Source organism: Typopeltis vanoorti, unplaced genomic scaffold (assembly GCF_054136105.1).
Source record: "Typopeltis vanoorti isolate ZY-2024b unplaced genomic scaffold, IOZ_Tvanoo_1.0 HiC_scaffold_347, whole genome shotgun sequence".
Classification (NCBI taxonomy): Eukaryota; Metazoa; Arthropoda; class Arachnida; order Uropygi; family Thelyphonidae; genus Typopeltis; species Typopeltis vanoorti.
Window position 1 is genome coordinate 1 of NW_028328089.1, and position 13,025 is coordinate 13,025.

A 13,025-nucleotide genomic window follows, 5' to 3' on the forward strand; every position below is an offset into this window, starting at 1 on the left:
TGAAAGACGATGGCCAGATGTTATCATTCTCAAACTTATTTGCACTCTTCTCTTCTCTTCTCATCACTACAGAATCCATTATTGTATAGATCTCGTAGAAATACCATTTGAAAATATTAGAACAGCACGAATACTGCTAGATGGATTAGTGATTCGTGTAGAATGAATAGTCGTTCTGAAGTCAAGTAATGTCTTGAGTATTTTCGAATGCTTATTTGGTGATATTTGTAATGTTTGCGCAATAAAGGCTGGACGCTAGACGTCATCTTGTCCAGAGATGCATGATATCAAAAGTAATAACACTGGAAAAAATGTTCTGTTTTATGAAAAATAAGACAGGATTTAATTTCGCTCATGTTTTCAAGATGTAATTTGTTTTCATTTCGCTTTACTTACAAATTTTTATATTACAAATGTATTTTTTGTTACAAGTGTATTATGTTTCGTTTATTTATTTATTTATTAACAAAATTTGCTTCTGTTCAGTGAATATTTTAACGATTACCCACTACTTTGCAGGAAACAATGAGAATATATCCCACTATACCATTAATTGCTCGACAACTTGAAGAAGATATTGAGCTTGGTAAGCGTGCCAAAATTTATTACTTTGTATATTTATTGTATTATTAATAGAATAGTATAAGTATTATTAACAGTGGTTGTTCATCGCAGTGTGATTAATTCAGAAGTTTTTAATCTTAATTATATTAATTTAGAGCCGAAAAGCACATTGCTTTCAAACATATTTAACAGTGTTCGTTGATTTTAATAGGATTGAGAAAAGCTGAATAGTTTTTATTTATTTTTTTTATTTCGTAAAATAATAATAATAATAATAATATTATTATTATTATTATTATTATTATTATTATTATTATTATTATTATTATTATTATTACGTAATACCTCCAGGGAGTTCAATGACTCATTGAGGGAGGGCACTCTACAACTCTGTATTCACTACTGAATCCACCAACTACCATCATCTACACCAGCGACATCTACCGCTGGTGAAAATGATGATCATGATCACAAGTATTTTAACAGACAATCACAAACATCCATGCCCACAGCGGGATTCAAACCAGCAGCGTTTTGGGTGGAGAACGGATATGCAGACCACTCGAACAACCAGGTCGGCGTATCTCCAGTTTCATTTTAGTTCAGAAAAGAAAGGTTTAAATTCACTTAAATTCACGTTTCATAGATTCTAATGTTTTAATTATGAAAAGAAAACTGTGCTCGTATGACGTCTCTCTTTATTACAGAGATGGCGTTACTTCTTAAAAATATATTGGCAAATTGATTTGGTTTAAATTGGGGAATTTACTATAGAAAGGAAAATGCTATATGAAGAAGGATCGATCTCGACGTAATGTTGATGACACTGCTGGGTGAGGGCTTCTCCCAAATGTTTAGAGGATGTGTCTACTTTTCTAACTGACTCAGTCCATCTTAGGACAGTGTTGGTATCCGTGTATGAATCAATGAGATAATCAAAAGCATCAATACTTGTTGCGAGAATCGAATCCCGGTCTACTGACTGGAGAACGATTATGCTAACCACATTACATCAAATATATTTACATTCCCATTAATATGATAATTGAAACATTAAAAGTAGGCAAAGTAGTTTGGTGGGGAAATATAAAATGATGGAGAAGATTGCCTACAGGTATATCAGTCTGCTCTGGCGCGCACGCACACACACACACACACACACACACACACACACACACACACACACACACACACACACACACACACAAACGACGGAGGAGTAGAAAAGGGAGAGTATTCAGATAACTTGTAAGTGAAAGTGTACTTGTAACACAGCACTCCTCAAACTTTATATTTTGCACATCCACTCTATAACTCCTCCAAGCTTGTTGTAAATGGCAGATATTTAGTTTTTAAGACATATAATTAGCATGAACGAAAGACTGAATTAGACGCTGGCTAAATTTTATTTTACTCTCTTTCTTTTCTCGAACACAAAGTAATTTATGTGAACTCCTCGCCTTATCGATGAAGTTGTACCATTATATTTTTTGTAAGGGAGACTAACGCACACCTTCTCTCTCTCCCACTTTATTCGTCATTTGTAAGGATAACATTATCGAAAGAAGTGGCATTAATCTTGATATCTCAATAGTAGAATTCAAACTTAATGCTCACCTTAATAGACGGTACTCCTAAACGAATCTGGTAAGACTTTCAGGATTTGTGAACGACATTGGATAAGAGCAGAATCAAATTTGGTATAAAAATCAGCAACAAAAAGTAAAAGTATGAAATGGGACATGGAAAACATCAAAACATCAATCCTCAGTGGACTTAAAGAACAAGTCCATCCGCTTTTCTTCCTGCATAGATAGCAGACGAAGGCCTCCTTAACCATACTTATTTAACCAAGGAGCCTGCAGGGCATGCATTATTCGTTAGAGAAATAAAATGGTTCCGCAAGTCTGACTCGTGGACGGATGGATCTTTCGGATCAACTGATGAATAATTCTGCTATTGCTTACTTTGCCAGGTTGTGCTTGAAGGGAATCCGAGTGTAGCAATTTGTAAGAGGGACAGTCGAACTCTATTCTTGGAATGGAATGTAGACTCTGCGAGAGGAACTCATGAATGACCCTGAGTTTTTCATCCCTGCAGCATGTCTCTGCTCTTTAACACTTTCATTGCCAAGCTGAAAATTGGAATTTCGTGTGGTGGCCAAATTTTTTTAATTTTTTCATTTAGTTAGCGACGCCCACGCGATAACGCGGGATCGGCCGCCTGGTGAGACCTCGCATCACGCGATATCGCGTGATTGGCAATGAACGTGTTGAGCACTCCCTTTATTAAACTTGTCACAACCATGTTAGACAACATAAACAATTCTATTCACTTTCTAGCAGTTAAAATGTGTGCTATAAAAAAAAGCACCAAAAATCTTTAAAAATATCAGAATGCACCCAAATTATTTAAACTCAAAACTTATCGAAATATAAGCAACCCATGCAATATAAATAACTTCCAGATCAACTTTACCAACAACTAAGATTTTAATTCCAACATCAATGATGTTCAGAGCTGCTACAGACAACCAAACGCAATGTGCCAATTCGTGACCGAACCACAAATATCATCTTCTGCAACAATATCTCAGCAAATTTTCTCATTACATCTTCGATTATGACTTTCATAACTGGCACAGTTGTAGGTTCGATTGTATACCAAAGATTAACAGGCCTTTTTAGAATATATGTCTCAAGATTTCCTTGCAGAAATCTTTGCTTCACCTACAAACTGTGTGGAGGCTTTGCAGCAGGACGACAAACCCCAACCTCTCCAATTTGCCCAAGATTTTGTCAAAAATCGAAACTAATGAAAAATATCTTCGGAAATGGATTTTAGTGAGGATTCAATGTTTCGCGTATTAGGGAATGTAAGGTAAATCGTCAGAACTACATAATATGGGGACTGGAACATCTCGGGACTTTCGAGTATTCAAAAGAGATAGTCTGAAGGTGAATATCTGGGGTGCTTTGTCAAGTTCGGAGGTTTTGGAACACTTTTCCTTTGCGGGAAAAAACTCATCTGGTCATGGTACAGCTGTATCTGTTACCTCATTAGCCAAATGTTGTGTTCCAGCAAGATGGTGCACTGCCATATTGGGTCCAATAATTTCTTGATATGCATTTTCCTGAGCGCTCTGTTGAGTGTGATGGAACGATTCCGTGGCCTCCGTGCTCACCCGATATTACGCTGCTTGATTTCTTCCTATGAGAGTACGTAAGGACGTGTACCAGACCCTTGTGATCTCCCTCGATGAACTGAAGACAAGAATCGTTGCTGCAATACAAACCGTCACACCACAAAAAATGAAGAACACTTGAAGGGAAATTGTTCATTGCTTTGGAATCGAATGTTCAGCATTCTGCAGTATTGATTCAACTGGTAATAAAACGTTTTGAGTTAAACTTCCATATTCTGTAAGCAGTTGTATTTTGTTTTTGTTTTCTCGATTTGAAAATTACAGTCCACGAAAACCCCGACGGTAATTTAGAATCACCCTGTACTTTATAAAAAATCAAAATCTGCACTCTGTAATATTCCATTTCCATGATGAGTTCTTCTTCTATTAATTTGATTTTAGATGGATACAGAATTCCAAGAGGAACACAATGTCTTGTTAATATATATTGCCTTCATCGTAATCCAGACACGTTTCCTAGTCCGGAAGTTTTTGATCCAACTCGGTTCATTCCTGAAAACAGCAGAGCTCGTCATCCATTTGCATATATTCCATTCTCTGGTGGACTTAGGACATGCATTGGTAAGACCTTCATTTTAACAACTGCTTTATGTATTAATCATCACTCAGCCTTGGTAATAATTTACTGACCTATATGTACTAATTTAAATTTACTCGTATATCAACAAAACTCCTGTTTCTGAAGAATTCACTATTTTCTCAGTGGTTAATAAAGTGAAAAACGACATTTCATTCGATATTTCTTTAAACGGGGAAGTTATTACAATATAAACGTCGAAATAAAAGTTCTACGCATTAGTGATAATTGGTTGACCGATGACGATATAATCACAATGATACAGGCACGAACGGGATGAATGAATGGCAAAGGTCAACCCATCCTATTTCTGTTTCAATTTCTCTGCTAATAATAGTAGAGGAATTGAAGCAGTAATTCTTCTGCTAATAATAGCAGGAGAATTGATGCCAAGAAAAGAATAGAAATACATCAAGAAGATAAGGAAACGTTCTTTTCATGATATCTAGTGTGAGATAGAGGCAAAGAAGATTATACAGGGTGTTCGGGATAAATTTGACAGTTTCGTAAGGAAAAAGAAAATCTTCTTTGTATCTATTAAATTTAATGAATTGACAAAAAAACATTACAGGCAGAGTTAATTACAATACTATCAACAAGATTTACTCAAAATAACCACCATTAGCATCGATCACAGCTTCAATTCTGCTTCGGAACCTCGAACAAGCTGATGCTACAGTCTCCCTGGGAAGGGCCGCAAAAACTGTTTTAATTTTATCCATTAACTGGGCTTTTGTATTACTGGAAGTGCGATTGGTGTCTTTTTCAACTGCGCCCCATACAAAATAATCCATGGGGTTAAGGTCTGGGGAGTTTGGAGGCCAAACATTTGGACTGGTGAAGTCGTAGAAATTTTCAGACAACCATTTTTGACTTTTCCCAGAGGTGTGGCAAGGGGCCGAATCCTGCTGCCATACATACGGCCTACCATTGGCTACCCTTGTTATCCAGGGCTTGACTACAGTTAGCAACTCCACGAACAAAGCCCGAATTCCAAAGCCAGGGTTCTTCAACACCTGTTCCTGCAGATTTGCGAGGAATTCTGCTGTACGAACGCAATCAGATCGCCTGCTAGGGATCTTTCTTCTTGCTACATCCTCGTAGTCACCATTGCAAGTCTCTAGTTCATGCCTGATTGTTTTTACTGTATTCAGGGAGCATTGGGCAGCAGTCGTAATATCCTTATTTTGATGGCGGGCACGAATCATCATGATACAAGTTATTCTCTTCCATGATTCAGGTGGGTTCCAGCTATCCATCCTTTCTGACATCTTGTATATGAATGAAGAAGGGTCCAAACTTTTAAATGAAGAGAAGTGTGTGTTAATACATGTAACTTACGGAAAAATATAATTAATTATAAATATGTTAAATTTATCCCGAACACCCTGTATAACTGGTTACGTCTATAATCCAGGGGATATAAACCCCATAGGCTGAGAGCACGATGGTCGTAGAGAGGGGAGAAATAAAATTTATACAGATCTTGAGATATCTAAGGCATCATGTAATGGAGAGGACATGAGGATCGACAGTGCTCGAACTCGTCACAGCAACAGAGGACTTAATAGTAATCATTCTAGCTACGCTACCTCCTCTTGGGAAAGCGATCATGAAGTCTCCACTTGGAAATTGTCAGATATTGCAAACTTTTATGTTAAGAAGAGGCATGTGTGGAAACCCAAAGCAGGTGATTATGAAAAGCTGAGGAATTAGCTTTCAGCAGTACCATGGCATAAACATTTGGCGGTGAGAGATGTTTGTAATACATGGGAGGTAACCAAGGAGTGTTTGAAAAATGCAATATCAGAATGAATATCAAGAATCAGAAGGATAAATCAGGGAGAAATTAAATCAATGAACAACGTTATTAAGAAGGAGTTGCAGACAAATAAAAAGTTGTGGAAAGGTTATTGAGAAACCCTGCAGACCCCCCCCCCCCATATCATCTTAGGTTGCTCCGTTCAGCTAAAGCCCTTATGAAGCATACTCGCATGTCGCTCGCATGTCAGAACACGGATAGTTTCAAGTAATGGGCAGAACAAGACAAAGTTATAATTCTTATGTAAGTCCATTGAGAACAGGAACATCAGCTGTCCAGTTTCCAATGAATCTGAAAGTCTGCCACATCAGCCTTGACATTTCTAGAAAAAGTGGCTATTGGCACTGCTAGAAAAATCAAAGATTTAGGAACAGATTGCAGTCAATATTTTTCACTACAAATATTAGCGTTGACCTACAAAACAGGACAAATTAATGAATTATTTTTCTTATAATCTATGGGTATGAGTGGAGTTAGGTTCCATTGATAATATTTAAATTCTTTTCTGGTAGATCTTATAGTAGCATCATCGGTTTCTTCAAGTTTACCATATTTAGAATAGCCATATTTAGACTAAATTAAAATATATTGATTGCCATATCTCAATATTTAGTACTCTTTTTCCAGTTCTTTGTTTTTAACGTTGCTATCGCTGTATACTGCGATATCAATAATCCAAACCTGTCGATGATCGATAATTGTGATGTCAGGTCTATTGTGTTCCAAATGCCGATCAGTTTGTATTCTCAAGTCAAGTCCCTGTTTCATTTTCCGGTACTGTCTCAATATAATGCTACCACGAGTTATCAGAAGTAGAAAAGCCATCATTTTTGCATACCTGCCAATGAATTGTTTTAGCCGCTTGATCATGGCGGTATTTATAGTTACTTTGAGCTATTTTGCTGCAGGCACTGATTAGAGGTTCTAAAGTCTCATTTGTTTGATCGCATAATCTGCATTCGCTGTTATTATTGATGTTGAAAATTTTTGCTTTAATTGCATTAGTTTGTAATGCCTGCTCTTGAGCTGCTAGAATAAATCCTTCGGTTTCTTTTTTAATGTATCCGTATTGTAGCCATTGCCACTTCTTGGTCACTTCAATTTTGTCCACACTATCTTGAAGAAATTGGCCATGCAAGGGTTATTTTTCCAGCCCACAAATCGGTTATTTTTATGTTCCTTTTTGTAATCAGGTTTGTTTCCTGTTGGTCCTCTTGATTATTTCCTGTTGGTTAGAAGGTCCTCTTGTATAATTTCTTGAAGCATTAGCTCAGAGCTATTGTCGATGTAACTTATTAAACTAATTTGTTCTTCTTACAAGATCTATCTCACTTGCAGCAGTCCCCCGTCCACCTATTCTCGTAGGTACAACCGGTCAACATCACTTCCTGGATGTAATGCATGATGCATAGTCATTAGTTTTCTAGTTTTGCGGTCCAGTTTTTCCAGGTTTTCTTTTGTCAGTCTATTATGCCAGCTGTGTATCGGATCTCTGGTATAACCCAAGAATTCATTGCTCTAATTATGTTTAATCCATTTAGTTTTGTTTTAAAGAATATTTCTAATATTTTGTGTATTCTACTGCTGCCTGGTGTTTAACTTTCGAGTGTAGAATATCACCGGATTCTAATATTCCTAGGTATTCACAGTGCTCGTCAGCTGAAATTGCTTTTGTATATTTCTCTTGATCAAAATTAAATTTTTAATGTCATTAATTTTTTTCTCATTTAATAGATACAATTTTTCATTTATCTAAATCAAATTCCATTTTGATGTTTTGACTGAAACTACAAAGTGTGTTCAGTAAAGAGTCTATTTGCTGAACCGATTTTCCATATAACATCAAGTCATCCATATACAACAGATGGGATATTTGAATATTATATTTAGGAATTTCATATCCAAGTTTTCTGTTCTTCAAAATCATAGACAAAGTTAACAAAACATTATTGAAGAGCAACGGTGACATGGAATCACCTTGGAAAATTCCACGTTTAATACTAATATCCCTAATCGTTCATCATTCAGTATTAAAGTTGTTTTCCATGATTTCATGGCAGCAGCCAAAAACGAACGTATGTGTATGTTAATTCCAAATATTTGTAGTGATTTTGAGATCGAGGAATGTGGGCGAAAATCTAATGCTTTCTTGTAATCTATCAATGTCATGTTTAAGTTAGTTTTTCGTATATTTGAATTTTTGTGAATCATTTCATTAATAAGTATCTGTTCTTCTGTTCCTCTCGATTTTTGAAAATTGCCTTTTCGTTCAATCGGATAAATCTGATTATCTGATAAGTAGTGGTATATGCAATTTGCTATGATTACAGTGAACAGCTTAAGCATAGTTGCTAGGTATGTTATTAGGGCGATAGTTACTTGGGCCTGCGCCCTTATCCTTATATTTCATGAAGAGAAAAGTGAGTCCAGATACCATCCAGTCTTCCACTGAGCCTGGCTGTAATAAATAATTAAATTGTTCTTCCATACCATGTAGACCGGTTATATGATTTAACCAAAATCCATATAGTCGTATTTGCCAGGTGCACTCCAGTGTTGAATCTTCTAGTTTGCGCACTGACCATTTCTTTAGTGATAATGACATTTTGCATTTGTTTTTGTTTCATTTCTGATTCTATTTCCTTAATTCATGAGGCATCTTTATCGTTATCAATACGATTATCCCAGAATGTCTTCCAACATTTGAGTGTTTTTTCTGTATCTGGTGAATGATTGTTTGCATTTGTAATTCTCTGAAGAGCCTGAAAGAACGGACGTTGATTCTGTCAAAATTGCATATTTTGCACATATTGGTTTATTCTTGCATCATATCTTTTAATTTTCAGTGTATTCGCTATAATTCTTTGTTTTAGCTGTTCAGTAACTTCAGCAATTTTTATTGGCCAAATCATATGTGTTAATCAGTTTGTTTGGCAACCAAACTCTGTTTATTTTTCGTTACAACTGGATTTTTGATGGTGCAGATTGTTTCATCCTCTGGTTTTGTTCTTGCGGTTTGCAAACAAACTTCACTGTAATGATATAGGCTGTGCTGTATAGAGCTGATTTGTTTCCTTTATACTGTTGGTCGTGATGGTTTCAATTACAGCATTTGCGTCAAAGAGAAGCTGTTTTAGCTTAGATTTATGTAAAGCTTTTAATGGTGATAGTCGTATACGGTCGTTTATGGAGTTCATGTGTTCCAATATCCCTGACTTCATTTTACACTGCCCTTCTGTTAAAATTTTCTGAGGTATGTCGTCAGCTTGATGTTTACTGAGTTAAATTCTAAAGTTTGATAAAGCAACCTCCTGATGATTTGCTGTTAATGTAGTGGTTAGTTTATTACGTAACTCTTGTAGCTCAAGTTCAGTAAATATTTTTTACGGAAAATGAAATTCTTTTGGTCCATAAGTCTATGTTCTCTTCTTGCAGAGCATGGGAATTTTTGTTTCGAAATTAAATGCATTCGCGTTCTAAAAACCTCTTTTTCAAGTGTTGATCTGTAAAAACATTTCATAACTTCTCTGTTTTCTCCTACAGTTCATTTTTACGTTTGGTTTCTTCCAGTTGTTTTCAGCTTCCTACTCTGATTGGCAAGCAAGGTGAGCTAGGTCCTGTAGCCCATTTGTCGCCTGATGCCTAGGATTCAGAACCTCTGAGGCAGTCCTTGATGACCCGGGCGTCTGTTGATTTGGTATGGATTTCTTCTTACTTTTCACCATTAAGATAGGAAGGATGGAACACTACTAGACTGGCTTCTGAGTTAAGATCTGTTTGACAACGCTGGCCCTATTGGCAGCTATGCTACCGCCAGAAGAGCTCTAAACATTACTGAAGCACGCAATGCCCTCCACCTCGACAAGACCATGTTCTTTGAGAGATTTTATTATTATTATTAAGGGACCTGCAGGGAATCAGGAGCTATTGAGAGAGGTCACATACTACACGCACCAGTTATCATACTTATTCTTGAATTCATTCACACTGATTGCACTCACAACATTCAATGGCAATCCATTCCAATCACGCACCAGCCTCTGAGAGAAAAATGTAGACCGCACCCCTTTCTCTGCGGCATTCATTCTCAGCCTCCAAGGATGTCCTCTTGTCCATACCCCATCCTCCATAAATTGAAAAATCCATCAATTGAAATCCTGTATGATCCTTTCAGAAGTTTGGAAGTCTCAATCATATCACCCTTCTTTCTCCTGTTTGCTAGTGGCTGCAGGCTACAAGTTCTTAATTTCTCTTCATATGCAGTATTCCACAACACTGATATCATTTCAGTGTTCGCTTTTGCACACTCTCTCCACTATACCAGATTCACAACGGAAACCAGGAGACCAGACCTGCGCACGATAGTCCAAGTGAGGTCTTATCAAGGCCTTGTAAAGAGGCAAAATGACATCCTCAAATTTACATGTGAGGATGTCATTTTTGTATAACATGAGGATGTTATACGTTCTTTTCAGCATTGCAATTTTCTTTTGAGTTGTATTTGCAATCTTTGCCATATGGCCCCTGACCTTCAACTTCCTATCTATTAACAATCCAAGATCCCTAGCCTCATCAGTTTCTTCTAGCATAATCCCACGAATATAATACGGTACTAGATATCTAATCACGCCAAAGTGCATGATTTGAAAATTACTGACATTGAATTGACTTCCATCAATTCAATGTCATCTTGAGCATCTTCAGCAAATAGCTGTATATCACTTGTCAAATCCTACCCAATATCATTAATGTGCAGATTGAATAACAGAGGACCAAGCAGTAGTCATTATGGTACACCACAGGTTACCTTAAATATTGAAGACTCGCATCCCCCGGATACCACTTTTTGATATCTATCAATCAGCCATCCCCTTATCCACGCTAATATCCTATAATCCAAACCCATATTATGGAATTTATGCAACAGCCTACCATACTATATTCTGTCAAAAGCCCAAAGTACCATGGTGTATTCGTTCCTCTTTCTAGTTCACTGGTAACGTTGTTATAGAATGTGAGCAAGTTGCTTAAACATGACTTTCCCTTAGTAAACCCATGTTGCTCATTTCAAAGTAGAGATTCTCTGTCAAACCATTTCTGAATGCGATTCCTTACCAACTTTTTTCAATATCTTCACAAGCACTTCTGAAATCCTAATTGCACGATAGTTGAATACATCGGTCTTTGCACCACCCTTGTGCAATTAAATTAATTTACATTCTTTCCATTCCTTCGGAATCTTCCATGATCTTAAACTCACTCATATTAAACGGCCAATTGAAAGGAATAGACAGCTCAGTTGAACAGTTATTTATACATAAGTATATACTTATGCATATACCGATGTTGCTAATGTTAAACGGTCTCCCATTTTTTTTAAAGTATGCTTGCAGTAAAATGTTTCATGGCAGTGCAAAGCATAAACATGCAGGATATATAAAACAAATATACTCGAGTTCATGTCCTAAAAACAAAATGCGTTTTATCGTTAAAAAGAAAATTGCAGTCACATATAATTATAAACTGATATGATTATTCATAGTCATTTTATTCAAATACAACATAATTAGAGAATCCGAGACATAATGGGTGACTGATGACTTGGAATTTAGTTTCATGAGTAGTGAATTATGCTCACGCAACAGCTGGATTTCGGGATAGTACATCATTTACTGAATTTATCGGCATGAACTTCTTACAAAAATGTTACGTACAAGACAAACATTATCCTCAATCAATTCTGATCTTCCAGTTAAATAGAGAATGATGTACTCTGTTACAAATCAGCAATATTGTGAGACACAGAATATTCTCTAATCAAAAAATAAAATTATTTGTTGGACATCTAAGCTATGAAACAAGTGTCAGTAGCTAATGATGGCTGAATGGTTCAATGAAAATTGTGAAAAATAAATTCTTTGTGAAAAGTATCCTAGTATCCGCGATACGTTTTGCAACATGGTATGGTTTTCTTCACAAATTTCAATTAATATTTTTTTTTCATTGACAGGACAAAAAGTTGCAATGATGGAAGTCAAAACCGTTATTGCCAACGTCATTCGACGCTTCAGAGTGCGTTCCCTAGATCAGCGTGACAAAATTCCTGTCATGGCACTGATAGAACTGCAAGCTGCAGTGCCTCTTCGACTACAGTTCACACGAAGGTCGATGGAATGCGACTCATTACAATAATCTCCAAAGTGTGTATCCAAATGTGTTTATCTTAATTATTTCTGCTGTAGCTTGCAATATTTAAGACATGATTGAACTCAAAATTCCATCATTTTCATTTACTTTAGAATATTGATATTTTGCACGTCGTTAACATATATTACAATTTCATCACATCTTATGAGAAATGCGAAAATGTTTTATTTGTAATAGTTTAAAATTTTAAAATCCATCCACAAAATGTCTTTCTCTAGAATTATGAGAAATAACGTTGAAATAAGTCAGTTTTTTTTTTTCGTGATCTTGTGGAACTAAACAAACTGCATAGCTCCTCTTACAATAGGTTGTTATTGTCAACCTTTTCCAGGTATTTATTTAAAAATTATGAAAACATTAACTATATTTAAAACCATCTGTTTTGCTAGGTATATGATTCGCATACATCTCTTCTTTTGACATCACTATCAGTGGGGTAGGGGTAGACTTTACTATTGGGGCTGCGCCTATGCACACGGTTGTCGAAGTCCAACGAAATTCATTTTCGATGCAGCTCTTTCGTTTAAAGGACACAGTACTGGGCTACGGTCTTTAAAGTGTCCTTTAGATCAAACAAACAAGTGGTTTTGTGCGCGAAAGGACACCTTAAAAACGAATTTGTTATTATATTAAAAGAAATAAAAATCGCA

The 13,025-nt window shown here is 36.3% G+C and overlaps 1 pseudogene across 1 annotated transcript; it reads left to right on the forward strand.

Moving 5' to 3' along the window:
• Window positions 1–519: 519 nt before the first annotated feature.
• On the forward strand, window positions 520–12,360 carry LOC150092152 (cytochrome P450 4c3 pseudogene; annotated as a pseudogene). The gene is made up of 3 exons (XR_016550616.1): window positions 520–586; window positions 4,151–4,330; window positions 12,179–12,360. The product of XR_016550616.1 is annotated as a cytochrome P450 4c3 pseudogene (transcript).
• The last annotated feature ends 665 nt before the right edge of the window (window positions 12,361–13,025 follow it).